We start from the raw sequence: 13,203 nt of genomic DNA, 5'->3' as shown, positions 1-13,203 counted from the left end.
CCTGCTGAGTTACTGCAAAGACACTGCAGCATGCTAAGCAGCACTGCTCATCATGGAGACAAGATCCCCTCAGTAAGCTGATAGTGGTGCTCTGCTTCTGTGACAAGGGCAATTGGTTTGTAATCCTATTGAATTTTGGCCTCAGCAGAGCCTGGGAGACTCTGCTGCTCTCCCTTTGGCAACCAGCAATAGTTCACAGACCACAGGAACACCTGCAGAGTTTTTGATGCAGACATAGATGTAGATTTTCACAAGAGCTTGYCGATGTTAGAGGCACCTGCTCCTGCCTCACAGCTCCCACCTGCAGATGAAAGCCCCAGTGTCTCTTGAGACAGAAATTTTCCTGTTACTTGAGAAATGCAGGAGACCTCGGCTGCTGCTCATGTAAGAACCATTCTCTTTTGTTTTTTTTTCCCTCTAAAATCATTTGATAAAAGTCCAGTTCGGTTTCAAGAATGAAATTTAGCTGGAAGGGCTGTTCTGCAGATCAATGAATGGAAACCATGTTATATCAATTAAATCAGTGCAGTGCCATATCAACTAAATTCTCATGGCCAGATCACACATACAATATGCTATTATAACAGAGGCCAGTTCCTCCTCCCAGCAAGGTAAGTGGGATACTTGCCACTAGCATCAGTATAAAGTGTAGTGAATTCTGAAGAAATAATATAGTGAACTGGCAGAACAAAACTCAACCTTTACCTAGACTGCAATGTTATAAATAACCACCACTGTCTTGAAAAATGCATGTTCCAAAAGCTTGGGTTTATTGGGATATCAGCGAGACAAGCTGACATAGTGTTTCAAAGAGATCATCCTGCAGCAGCCATGCATGTAATGTGCCCGCTGTGTACGGTCTACTGTGGGAGCAGAAGGACTCGCTTTCATACAACAGCATGGAACAGATGCACTGCAAGCCACTGTTTCTCCTTGGCACAGCCAGCTTCTTGTCTGTGATGGAGGGATGGGACAGGGAAGGAAAGCAAGCCTACTGAGTGATCACAGTGGGAGAGAAATAACAAAATCTGGAAGCATATTTCCTATTTGTTCTTTGCTACCACTATCTTAGATTGCATTGGCAATCAATGCATGATTAATGCAAGGGAATAATATGTTCCTTGTAAAATTACTTCACCTAGCTGCATTTAAGGAAATTCATAAATAGAAATGGAGAATGGAATGTATTTATTGAACTAGCTCTGATAAATATTTTAAATGCAGTTTGCCATCTTTGTATTAGCTTTATTACTTGGAAAGCTTGGTACCTCTAAGGGTAAATTGCTGAATTCAGCTGAAAGCTAAACTATTGGCAAACCAGCTCATTGACTTGCCTTATTTCCTTATTTTTAAATCCACTGATGCCACTGCAGTGTTCTGGAGAACTCTGCAGCCTCAAAACCAAAACCAAAAAAAAAAAAAAAAAAAAAAAAAAAAGCATTTTTCAGTAAGATACTCTAATCCATTGATTTCAATACAAAAGCTTCTAAAAGCTTCTAATAACAGATTTTCCCTCAAAAATACCAAAGATAGTTTTTACTGTAAAATCAGAAGCACCTGCTGGAGACATCCTCCAGCCTCCAGCTCATAATCTCTGAACACATCATGCTGGCCTCCCTTAGAGCCTGCAGAGGGGGCTTTGCAATGCTCCCTGAAAGGCAGGGAAAGCAAATGAATTTTCAGCTTCAAGAACACTTTAATCAGAAACACATAAACAAAGGATTCTACTTGTTTGACCTGGAGCAGGTCAAACAAGCTCCACTGAGGTTCCAGCTCAATTTGACTCTGCCCATCTTAAATGCAGCAGTATGACATGGGGAGAGAAGTGGGTCCTAAACTTATAGGGCAACCCTTACCATCTGAGAATCTTACTTAAAGTCAGCTGGGCACTGGCTTTCAAGGCTCCCAGTATTCTTCTGATGAAATCCAACTCCTGTCCCTAACAACGGAGGTCTTTCTTTGAAGTCTTCAAATAGCTGGAATCCATCTTGTACGCCCTCGTTCCTCTGGGAGACTTTCTTGAAATCCAGTCTTGCCTCCACGCAGCTTTCCTCTATCTTTCTCCTCCCACTGAGCACAGTTATTCAGATTTTGCCTAGAGGCTGAGGAATTGGCCCCAGTAAGACTGTGAATATAACAGAAAGTTCACTTTTAACAAAAGGTTGGTGAGGAAAGAAAAAGAAAACACAGTAGCATGAGATGAAAATGGGACTGACATCTTCCCAGAGCAGCCCGTGCCAAAGTCATGCTAGCAATAGCACATTTGCGAACATTGTTGTTATTAAGAAGAAAAGCAYCAGCTAAAGAGAACAGGCCAGGGCTGTCAGATCTCATCTCCTTTTTGCTTCCCCTTCTTTAAAAAAAAAGATGCCTCCAAAATTCAGGGAATCCCTCACTTTTTTCAAGACATTGGACTTTACTTTTTTTTTTTTTTTTAATTCTAAGAAATTATCAGACTCTAAAGTCACATTTTTATATATTTGGGAAAAAAAGCCACATTGTTCCCCATATTTCTATGTCACTCACCTTGCCCTGCCAATCAAGTCGAGTGAATTATGATTTCTACTGCTCTGCCTCAGTATTTTCTTCCTACTTACYTGAACAACCTGCAGGAATATCTAGAGCTAATGATCTCTGTTCCTGTCACACTCTATGGCTGAATCTCCTACAGAACTATTCTTTCAGGTTTGCTGAATTTAAAGCCAAAATCAAAGTCTCTGTTCTGCTATTCAGATGCCCCTATAGCTCTGGTGCACTACCACAGAGATTGCCTGGCCCTTGGAGGCTGAAGTTAYATTTCACCCTTGGTCAGTAGGGAAGGCTCATACATGTGAGAGACTGGATAGGGATTCACACTGTGGAGTCCACTGCCCTGCAAAATGTGGATAATAATATRCCTCACCACACCTGGAATTACATGCAAGATCATTTTCCTCAGCTTCCTTTTCTCTTCAGTTTGGGTCTCTCACATTTCATAGACAGAAGTACTTACACAAACAGGTAAACTACAAAGCCCTGTGATCCAATCATTTCCCACCCCAACTGAGACCAAAGGAAGAGAAGGAGCAATTTATTCTGATTTCAAATAAATAAATCTACTAATGATTAGGCATACTGGTTGGCTTCAGCTATGTCTAATACTGAAGGAGTGGATAAGAGAAATTCCATTTCTACAGTTACTTTTCTATTTCCCTGTGGCTTTTAGATAGTCTTATATTGAAGATAGGAAACTACGGGACAGAGTTCAATGCCTCTGAGCATCTTAGTCTGAATGATTCACTTAAGGTCACACAAAAGCACTGCAGAGAAGCAGAGAACTGAATTCATGGCTCAGTATGTTTCTACGCAGAATGAAGTGTACAGATTTTATTCAGAAGCAACCTATACTGTACCAAGTTAAACAAAAGTCTCTGAGGTCCAGGAAGGCTTTCTCCTTAAACTACTGAGGGAGGTAGTGGTGGTACTGTATTGTGCTTCCATTAAGCTAAAGGATGTTATGTTTTCTGAAGGTCTAAATCTGCCACATGAAGCAAAAAAATTCATAAGAAGTTTGTTTTCTGGGATGTTGTGTTGATGTTGCCCTCATTGTCCTCTACAGCAAAACTACAGAGATAAATATTCTCCTTTACTGATAATCCCACACATGCCTTTAAAGTTGTTCATTTTTTAGAGGAAAAATAGATCTGCCAATCTAATTTAAATCTGGTCAAATTTTAGGGGCAATTAAGTTTTTTTTTTTTTTTTTTTTTTTTTTTTTTTTTTAATCTATCTATTACAAATCAGAGGCAAAAAAGACACTTTCATATTATCCAGCTGTACTTACCAGGCTGGACTGAATGCCCTATTAATAACAGGACACTAGAGTGCAATTCCAACATCTCAGATGGCTGTTGTCAGAGACCCAGGCCTATCCTCTTTCTGTGATCCTCATTTTATCTAATAAATTGCCCTCTCTATTCTCTATTTTCGTACTACGGAGTATGTGGTGGAGATCTGAGGAAAGAATGGAATGGGGCAGAGATGGCACATTTGTCTTCTCATGAGAATAGTGTATGTTTGAAAAGTGGTAGATTTCTAAGGTAAAGCAACATAAGGAGAAAGTAGAGAAGGGAAGCTGCAGGGAAAGAATAAGGTAACAGATTTCACTGGGAAACTCTGTTTTCCAGAAAAAAAAACATTAGAAGAAAATGCTATTCAGATTAATACTTAACTGTCCCTCATTTTTTTCTCTTCAAGGTAGAAGGCAGGGCAGAGCAGAGACCAGGGAAATGGTAGCCTTATAACCAAACCAGCTCTGCAGAAGAGCTGAAAGGGTATCTAGGTCAGTGTGTAGCGATTCTTTGCAGATGACTGAGATCTATAGAGCTGAAGGCCAACATTGACTGCAGAGCCAAGCACTCTTTTGCAGCTAAAGAGTGTAAAATCTACTCCCCTTTTCAATCAGTGTTGGTGGGAGGGAACCCTGCGCTGTAGCCTCTGTGAGTTAGAATTAATGCAAACAGCCCTGTTCACTAATCCCTGCTCTACAGAGCATAGGCTGAGAAATAAGAGTTGCTAAAGGATTTTGATTAAAAGGGGCAAAAGAAGTGGATGTCAATCAAGTATCTAGCCATCCAGGGCAGATATTTTCAGCCCTAAAATCAAAACTGATGTGTTTTTGCATCATGACACTTTTTTTTCTCACATATTAGAACAATGTCAAATGTTACCCCAAAATCATTCTCATATTTTAAATGTCGTCACTTAGCTTTGAAGTGTCTTGCTTCTCAATCAGGTTTCAGGAAAAATACATGCACTCAAGCACTTGTCTGCTTTTTCAAAAATACACTACTTGGCCTAATGAAAGATATTACCTCTGTCAACAGCCTTACTGTCCTCAAAAGAGATATAGCTGTGGAAACCAGCACACTGCACACTGGGCATGCACAAGTCATTTATCATGAGAACTTTYTCCCTCTCACTGCCATGCTTCAACCCCACTGGGACTAGTGCTTTCCCTGTATATCATCCCTGAACATCAGTAGGATGGGCATCTCTCTCTCAAGATTTATGCTAATCTCTGGGTCTGTTTTAGAGATTGATTCATGCAGCCRTAGATTTCAAAGTCAGAAGAGACCATTAGATCATCCTGCCTGGTGGCACAGGGCATCGGATTTCATAAGGACTTCCACTAATTTGTGTTTTGTTACAATGTGTCCTTCAAAGAAAATAGTCCACTCTTGATTTGACAGCCACAGAAGATGGAAGAGCTGCTATTTTCCAATACTGTGAGAAGTTTAAAAAGTCATTCATGATGTTTATTCTTGGTTGTTGAAAGCACAATGTAAATATTCCTGATGATCTTTATTCCTGGCAGAAGAATTTATCTAATTTTGTGCTCAAGTTCTAAACTGTTAAACTGTGATGCCAAACAGCAAACTAACCTCCCTTGCCAATTAAGATTTAAAGACAGGCCATAGATAAGATCACTATGTAATTCAGGATTTTGAGTAGGAATATTGAGTAGGAATAGTGAATAAAAGGAGAGTGCTAAAAGAAATATTCATGGTTCTAGAATAAAGAAAGCATTTCTGCATATGTTGAGAGAGGAGTAACACTTTTAACACAAGTATTTTGGGAAGGAACTGATTGGTATTTGTGTTTTGGATGACAGCTATCACGTTACAGGTGTTAATCTAATAATATTCACACTGTCTAGTACTAGTGTGCTTTGTCTGAACTGGTCAGCCTAACATAGATCACGCCTTTGTTTCTGACATTGCAGAACTTGCTAGAACAGCATTTTTTACTATGAACATTTCTGCTTATATCCTGCATGTTCTGATACTAGATAACTTCCTCTTCAAGCTGTCATTATAGGTCAAAGAACAAAAAGATCCAGAGCATAAAACACTTCATTCAGTGAGCACCCAGTATTGTACTCTTTTCATCTGGGTATGTACAGAGGTACAGCATTTGATCAGAGGAAAGGACCCCACACAAATCTCAGATCTGTCCTGGTATCTTTCCCTCGACCCACAAAAATGAACCCACAACACTGTTGCATTGTGTTAAGTGTGACTGATGGGAACAGAGGCATTTTTGGAATAGCATATAACGCACATTTTATTAAATATAACACTTAATAGTAACCCTAGATAGAAAAGATGTGSCTTCTGCACCTTTTCAGCTTGTAGATCTTTCACATAAATGTTCCCCCTCTGTTACTAGCTCCTGCATACGCATTTACCCACTTGGTACTCAAGAGCTAACACAAAGTAAGAAGGCAGGATGGATTGCCTGCCCTGTCTGCATGCTTTGTATCCTCCTAAGGTTGCACCCATCTATACATTGAAAGGACAAAAGAAAAAGTATTATTTGGCTCAGACAGGTTTATTCAGAGTCTGGGGGATTAGGAAGTATTACAATCCACATGGTAAAACTAGTACAAAATGTTACTAATCAAAAACTTGGAAAGAAGAAGGAGAGAGAAATTGAAACTGCCATTACCACTTTGACTGCTGAATCGGGACTATTCATAGCAACACACACAGTGTATCTATCCAATTGCAATAATGAGTGACAGCTGACTACTTAACAATTAGGTTTTCCTTCCCCACCTCTGAAATTAAGGTCATAACCTTTTCTGTTTACTTTTGGGATGTGGTAAATTAGAGCTTTGGCTTCGTTACAAAAATTAATTAGAATAGTCACACAATGGCACCATTCACTGTTTTTCTTGTCCCTCCCTGCAGTATGTCCTCATGTCAGCTCTCTTTGGTTTTAGTCCCAAATTCCAGTACGTGCTGGTCTGCCTGTATTATCTGGATAAGTAGGCTAGATTTTTCTTTTTGTCCATCTTCTCTGCTTCATTGGAAGAGTTCCTGTTGTTTCTAATTCTGTTTTTTTTTTTTTTTTTTTTTTTTTTTTTTTTTTTTTTTTTTTTTTTTTTTTTTTTTTTTTTTTTTTTTTTAGCAACTATATAGTAGCAGGCTCTCAGCCTGATCTTATTTACTTAAAATGCTTTCTGTCCATGGAGTTCACAGCAAAACTTTAACTTGCACTGGTAGCTGAAACCTATACCTAATGATTTTTCCTTACTGACATCCCAAGTGTCTAGGCCTGTGAAAAAGGATTAATGTTCAAGTTGTTTTCATCAGAATTTCAAAAACTAAACCCTACTACAGAAAAAGAAAACCCTGAATATTCTACGCTATGCCTATATAAGGTGGAGTTGGAAGTCCACCCATTGGAATATGTTCCATATTTTTTTCTAAACCATTTCTTTTTGAATGTAATGCTTGTTTTAAAAGCTGGATTTACGGATTGGCAGAATAACAGTCTCTTTTTACAGGAGAAAGTGTTGCATAACGTTTTGTCTGACCATGTCCTGTGGTGCTTCAACACACTGATTTCTGTGTGTACCAGTAAATCCAGATCTCAGAGATTTCAAAAATAGTGACCTACTAAACATTGTTGCTTGGTGAGAAGTATAGGAATATTCAGTTTAATCTTGTATCTTCCCTAACAATTTTTTGTCCAATTATTCACATCAACAGGCTACAGAAAATGGAGAAACGACTGACAAAGGCTTGGACTAGGGCACAGGCTGAAGATGTAATGCAACAGGCAACTTTGATTTATATGTGTAACTATACTGAAGTTAAAGTTGATGTTGCTTGAAAGAAAAGCTCACAAACTTTTAAAAGCTTACATCTATTATAACTGTAATTTCTTCAGGGTATTTAAGCGTGTATATAACTGCAAGTATGATCTGATTTTTTTGTTTTACTTATTGCTTGTCTACACAGGCACACTCAGGAAATTTTATCCAAATTAATTTAAGGTGTGACTTTAAGATGCATTACTGAAACAGCATCAGTATGTGAAAGTGAGGCATCTTCTTGCAAAGTGAATATGTCCATACCAGAATCTGATCTAATGCAATCAATCTAATTTAAAAGTGGATTCAGATAATCAGTTTTGGGTAGGTATATGGTCAAGTCTTTACTCTTTAGAGGTGAGGGGAAAGAGAATTGTCTGATTGTTCAGATTTTTAAATCTGCATTAGCTCTAGGTGAGAAACATGATGATATCTAGTGGAGAACAYGCATGTGAACAATTACACAGGCTGCCCCTTCTTCATGCAATATAAGAAGTCAAGGTCTTTACCTGGGCTAAAATRAACTTTTCTTGTGGGCTTAGTTTTCAGCCACATCAGATCCCTGAATTCTAGTGACAGAGACATGGAAGGATTACCAAGGGTACGCAGGCAGCTTGGAAATATGCTCTAGTGGCAGCATGGACTTACACAATGTGAAAGTAGCTGCATAACCTCAGCCACAGGAACCCCAGCTGACATTTATAAAGGTTCATCATACAACAATCTTAAGGCAGATGACAGGAGTATTGGTTGGAAGGCAGTGGTACGCCTCAAAACCTTTTCTGAATCAATCAGCCTGAGATGGAGAATCTTAGCAAGAACATTTAAAATTTCCACTACTGAAAAATAAAAACAGCCATGCCAATCTCTAAAGTCCCCGATAGCATGAAAGCCCTGATACTGATCTTTTGTACCTTGTGAACAGAGATAGCCATTGGAAGGACTTGTTTTCCTACTCGGTGGGGGAAACAAATTGGTAGATTAATTTATTCTGTTAAAAATAAGCAGCTCATCCTCACTGCGTTCTAACTGAATGACATCCTGTGTTGGACTTTGCTGAAAATGTGGGTTTTTTTCTGAGAAAAGCTTACAACTGAAAATGAGGCTGCATGGATTTTTTTTGCTGCACAGTTGTTGCCTGTAGGTAGGCTTTAGATGGAACTGTTCTGTGGAAATCAATCATGGAAAAGCAATAGCAGCTGTTATTTTGCCAGCAAGCAGAAACTATTGCAGAGGTACCCACACTACAGCAAAGCTGCTTGGTTATTTAAAAACAAATTGGAGCACCAAAATAACCTGAATAAAGTTAGAGAAAGACAAATTGAAACACAATTGCTATTTCTCATGTTTTCAGGCCAGAAACTGTAAAGAGCTGTTGATCAAGAAAAACGTGAATTCTCCCTCACCTGGTCCCCAACTGCATATATGACCAGTGAATAATCAACGCACTTTAGATATAATATAGATCCTTCATTAGTGATAGAGAGGTTTTATTATCTAAAATCTGTAATGATGCTGGGACTGCTAGTTCACATGAATTCTGTTGGGTTTGTTCTGTTTCTCATAAATTCCTTTTGTTATCTTTCTGGTTCTATTGCCTGTCATTTTACTTCTCAAGCCAATTGGGCATTGTAAAGGGATCTCATCTGCTTTTAGGAACAGAGCAGAACTGTATCTGGTGAGCACCTTGATGACTGAAGGACTATGTCAGGGACTTTGTAGACAGCTCTTTCTCCTAAATCTATAAAGAAGAAAATACAAACCTCTTTCAAAATATAAATCATTATCAGAAAACCTCCAACAGGGTCAGGATACTTGCTCCATTAAAAAAAAAAAACATGTATTTGTTTTCAAACTTATTTTAGGAAAGCTTGATGATGAAAGATTCTGTAGAAGTATAATAGAGTATTACGCTATTAATTAGCATCAATTTCTTAAAGAGATAATTCAATAAAATGCTTCAGCCTTTAGCAACCTTTTTTTTTACATCATATCTCTTTTTGAACTGTCAACCACTTGAAGAAACAGCCCTTGATTCTTTCTTGATTATATGCTGGATGAGGCAATTTTTCCCTGGGGAATAACATTAGCTAAATTAGGAACACTGTAATTTAAAGGCAATTAAGTACCTTTTGTGATTCTATGAATTCAATCTGATAACACTTAAGTGCATGCGTAACCTAGCCTGCTATGGGGCTACTCATATTCGTAAGTGGGCTTAAATTTCCAYAGGATCAGGACCCCCAGTTAAACATTTTTATAGCACACTGACAAAGTATATATTTGTCTTGATTGCAATGAAAATTCACACTTGTGCTTGGTGTGAAAAAGCTTAAAATGCTTTTAAAACTTGGGATTTTTATTTTACAGATAGAGAAAGCAAAGGACAGGAATGTGAACAGATACATTCTGGTCATAAGGCAAGTCCATTGGCAGAGTTGGGAGTGGGCTGAGAACTCTCGACTCCCACGAATTTGTGTCTTGGTTCACTCTGACCATCTTTCATGCTTTGGCGCGCAGTGTGGGAGGACTAGCAAGCACCATCCAGGCCAGACAAAGTGACCACATCATCGTCCAGGCTTCTTACTTATCTCTAGAAAAATACTTTTATTCTCAGCCATCAGCCTCCCTGGAGTTCCAGTGTCAGCAGACCACCAAATGTGTTGAAGAATGTCAGAATATGGAATCATATGGTGCTGTTGACAAATTTTGAGGTTGACATCTGTTGGGCGTTGCTGAATAAGATACACTCAGCCACCCAACTGTCATGCAGTTATTGGCATTTGCCCGTGCAATAGGATATTTCACAGAATGTCATCACTTGGTAACGAAACATTTCTCTGTAATGATGTCTCACGCGCACAGAAATAGCCTTTGACCATAAAAGTTTTGCCAATAATGTTTGCAGGAAGTGATTTTCTATAAATCAGTCAAGTAGATCCCAGAAATAATGTGACAGATGGTAACCCGACGTTAGAACAAAATCGCCAAATTACTTTTTACTTGCACTTTAAACAACCATTTGGACTCAGGTCTTTGAGGAAAAATGCTAATTTATCTCTACAGCTGGCTGAAGCTGAATTGCCATTCTGCAGAAAATTCTAGCACTGAAAGTCCCATACAAGCAGAATAAAATTAAAAGTCTAAAATCTCCTCGTATGCTAAAGAAGAAAAGTTTTTCAGTCACCGAGACCCTATTTTGTTGGTTTTAAATGACATATTCTTGCTTTAATTTATATCTATTCATCCTGTGAACAAAAATTTAAAATCATAAAAATAACATGAGCAGTATTTTAAGTGCTATATACAATGAAAATTTAACAAAATAAGATTTGAAATAAAAAATATTGAAATGAAAAATAAAACTTAGAATTCTGTCTGCAACGCTTCATTTTGATTCTTTGTCCTCTGAATGAAGAGTTTGTTGAAAACATAATCTTTCCATTTATGATAAACTAGCACTTTCTGACAGAAAAATATTCCCCTTGAACACTTTTGGTAAGGTGTCTCTAAGTGACAGGCATATGACTGGCTGAACTTCAGTTACAGTCTTCTTGCAAGTTACTCTACGCAATCAATGGTGTGCATGCTTTGTCTGTTTTGTCAGTTTTGCACGGTAAAAAACATTCTCTTACATTGTATGCCTAACTGATGTGTTGTAATTTCTTGAGGTTTGAAATGCATACTTTTTCTGTTGTATACCTCCATGCTTTTCATCACTGTATGAAAATCTGTTACTTACTATAGAGCAGACAAGACTGACTTATTTAGAAAACTAAAGTATTAAAGCAATTCTTAAAAATTGACTGAAACATTCTCATAAATCTTATATCTATAGAAATAGATTTGCTTCCAACTTGTCACATGTGCATCACACATTTTTTAATTTTTATTACTAGAAGCCTTTTACATTGGAAATTGTTATATCCAGAAAGGAGGTTATAGAAAATATTACTTGTATTAAAACAAGGACCATCTCAGGAATAGAGTAAGCAAAGAATACAAAGTAGGTCACAAACTTTCRCTGCTGGATTGCTGTATATAACTCTCTCGCAGGTGACAATTGTTATGCTAGTTATGCAAAATCACCTAAAGCTGTAGGTTCATGCATGATGGGCAGGTGTTGTTATTACAAACCGCTGTGGACATTTACTGGGATTTTCTTCAAAAGAGGGAATCAAAATGAGCTACAGAATGAATCACTCACTCACTCAGACCTGGGGGAGCTATTTCTAAGCTGAAGTGGTAAAAAAGCAGAGGGGAAATCACTGCTGAAGTTGGTGTTGCAACAGTTCCACTGGAGGTATGGCACCAGTCCAGTGTTTTTCACCATTGCTAAATTAACATAGATAACGTAATCCTTCATTTGTATGTGCCTAAGTAGTGGCTGAAGTGAGCCAACACATGATGGTGTGCCATAATAGGTCATCTCCAGCAGAGACTGTAAAACAATTAGATTTTATATCTCTCTAAATTTCATCCTTGGATTCCTAGGTTTCCAACTCAGTCAGTCATTATGCACATACCTCTGTGTGTGTGTATATATGAAGTGAGAGAAAACTCATTTTGAGGTCGAATGCTTATTATTTTATACTTACATTTTTCTGGTTCCGCATCTGGGTCTTACTAAATTGCATAGTGATCCAGCCTATTTCTCCAGGGGCACAACAGCACCACTGCAGTTAGCAGCAATAGCATCTTAAGGCCTCAACTCCCTGAAACAGATGAGTGTGCACTTAGCCTCGGTGCTATGAAGAGTCTTTAGTCTACTAAAGTACATTTAGTCTACTCATTCTAACATTGCTGTATTAAGCACTAGTGCATACAGGACCTCAGCCGTAACATAGATGTATGTAGATATAAATTTCAAGCTTGATGTTTTGTAGAACTGGAGTTTCAGTGTAGAGAATTTAAAAACTGAATTGCTTAAAATATGTATATTATAATTCACGACAACAGCTTAAAATATATATATTATTATATATAATTCACGATAACAGCCTTAAATAGAGTCTTACCTTGGTAAGACAGGATGTACAAACAGCCCCATTTAATGTGATTAGAGCAGTTGTCAGTTACACTCTGCTTTTCACTCCGCTAAGGTTACACGKTCAGTTACTTTTAACCCAGCTGAGCCCTGCCGGTCGAAAGGCGGCCTCCAGCCCCGCGGAGCGGCGCGGGGGCGGGAGCGCGGCCGCGCCGCCGCCTCACGGCCGGGGCGCGCGGCGCTACAGGTGGCCGGCGGTTAACGGCCGCCGCTAACGGCCGCGGGCGCCGGCTCCACAGAGGGCTCCGCAGCGGCTGCAGGCCCCAAGCGGGCAGCGCGGGAGGGATCTCTCCCTGCGCCCTTCTTCACGGGGGCAGAAACGCCCCGCGAGCGGCGCCCGGCCGCTCCGTCCTCCTTGCTCGCCCGGGCGGGCGGCAGCGGGACGCGAACTCTCGGCACCCCGCCGCTCTCACGACCGCCGCCGGTGCCACCGCCCATCATTCCCCTTGGGCCAATCAGCAGCCGCGCCGCGGCACAGGCCCCGCCTCTCCCGGCCGGTGACGCAGCGAGGCGG

General features: G+C 39.4%; 1 long non-coding RNA gene across 2 annotated transcripts; it reads right to left on the bottom strand.

Annotated features, from left to right (window-relative positions):
• Window positions 1-747: 747 nt before the first annotated feature.
• LOC146602054 (uncharacterized) lies at window positions 748-13,091 on the bottom strand. Of its 2 annotated transcripts, none has more exons than XR_014897302.1 (4): window positions 12,661-13,091; window positions 12,241-12,357; window positions 1,857-2,125; window positions 748-954 (listed from the first exon to the last, which is right to left on the bottom strand). It is a non-coding gene; the product is annotated as an uncharacterized LOC146602054 (long non-coding RNA). The 2 variants fall into 2 exon arrangements; XR_014897296.1 differs by having other exon boundaries at window positions 1,873-2,125.
• Window positions 13,092-13,203: the final 112 nt, after the last annotated feature.

This window comes from Rhea americana, unplaced genomic scaffold (assembly GCF_003343005.1).
Source record: "Rhea americana isolate MKP2758 unplaced genomic scaffold, rheAme1 scaffold_0, whole genome shotgun sequence".
Lineage (NCBI taxonomy): Eukaryota > Metazoa > Chordata > Aves > Rheiformes > Rheidae > Rhea > Rhea americana.
Note: the sequence above shows the minus strand (reverse complement) of the source record. Positions and strands in the feature narration are given on the sequence as shown.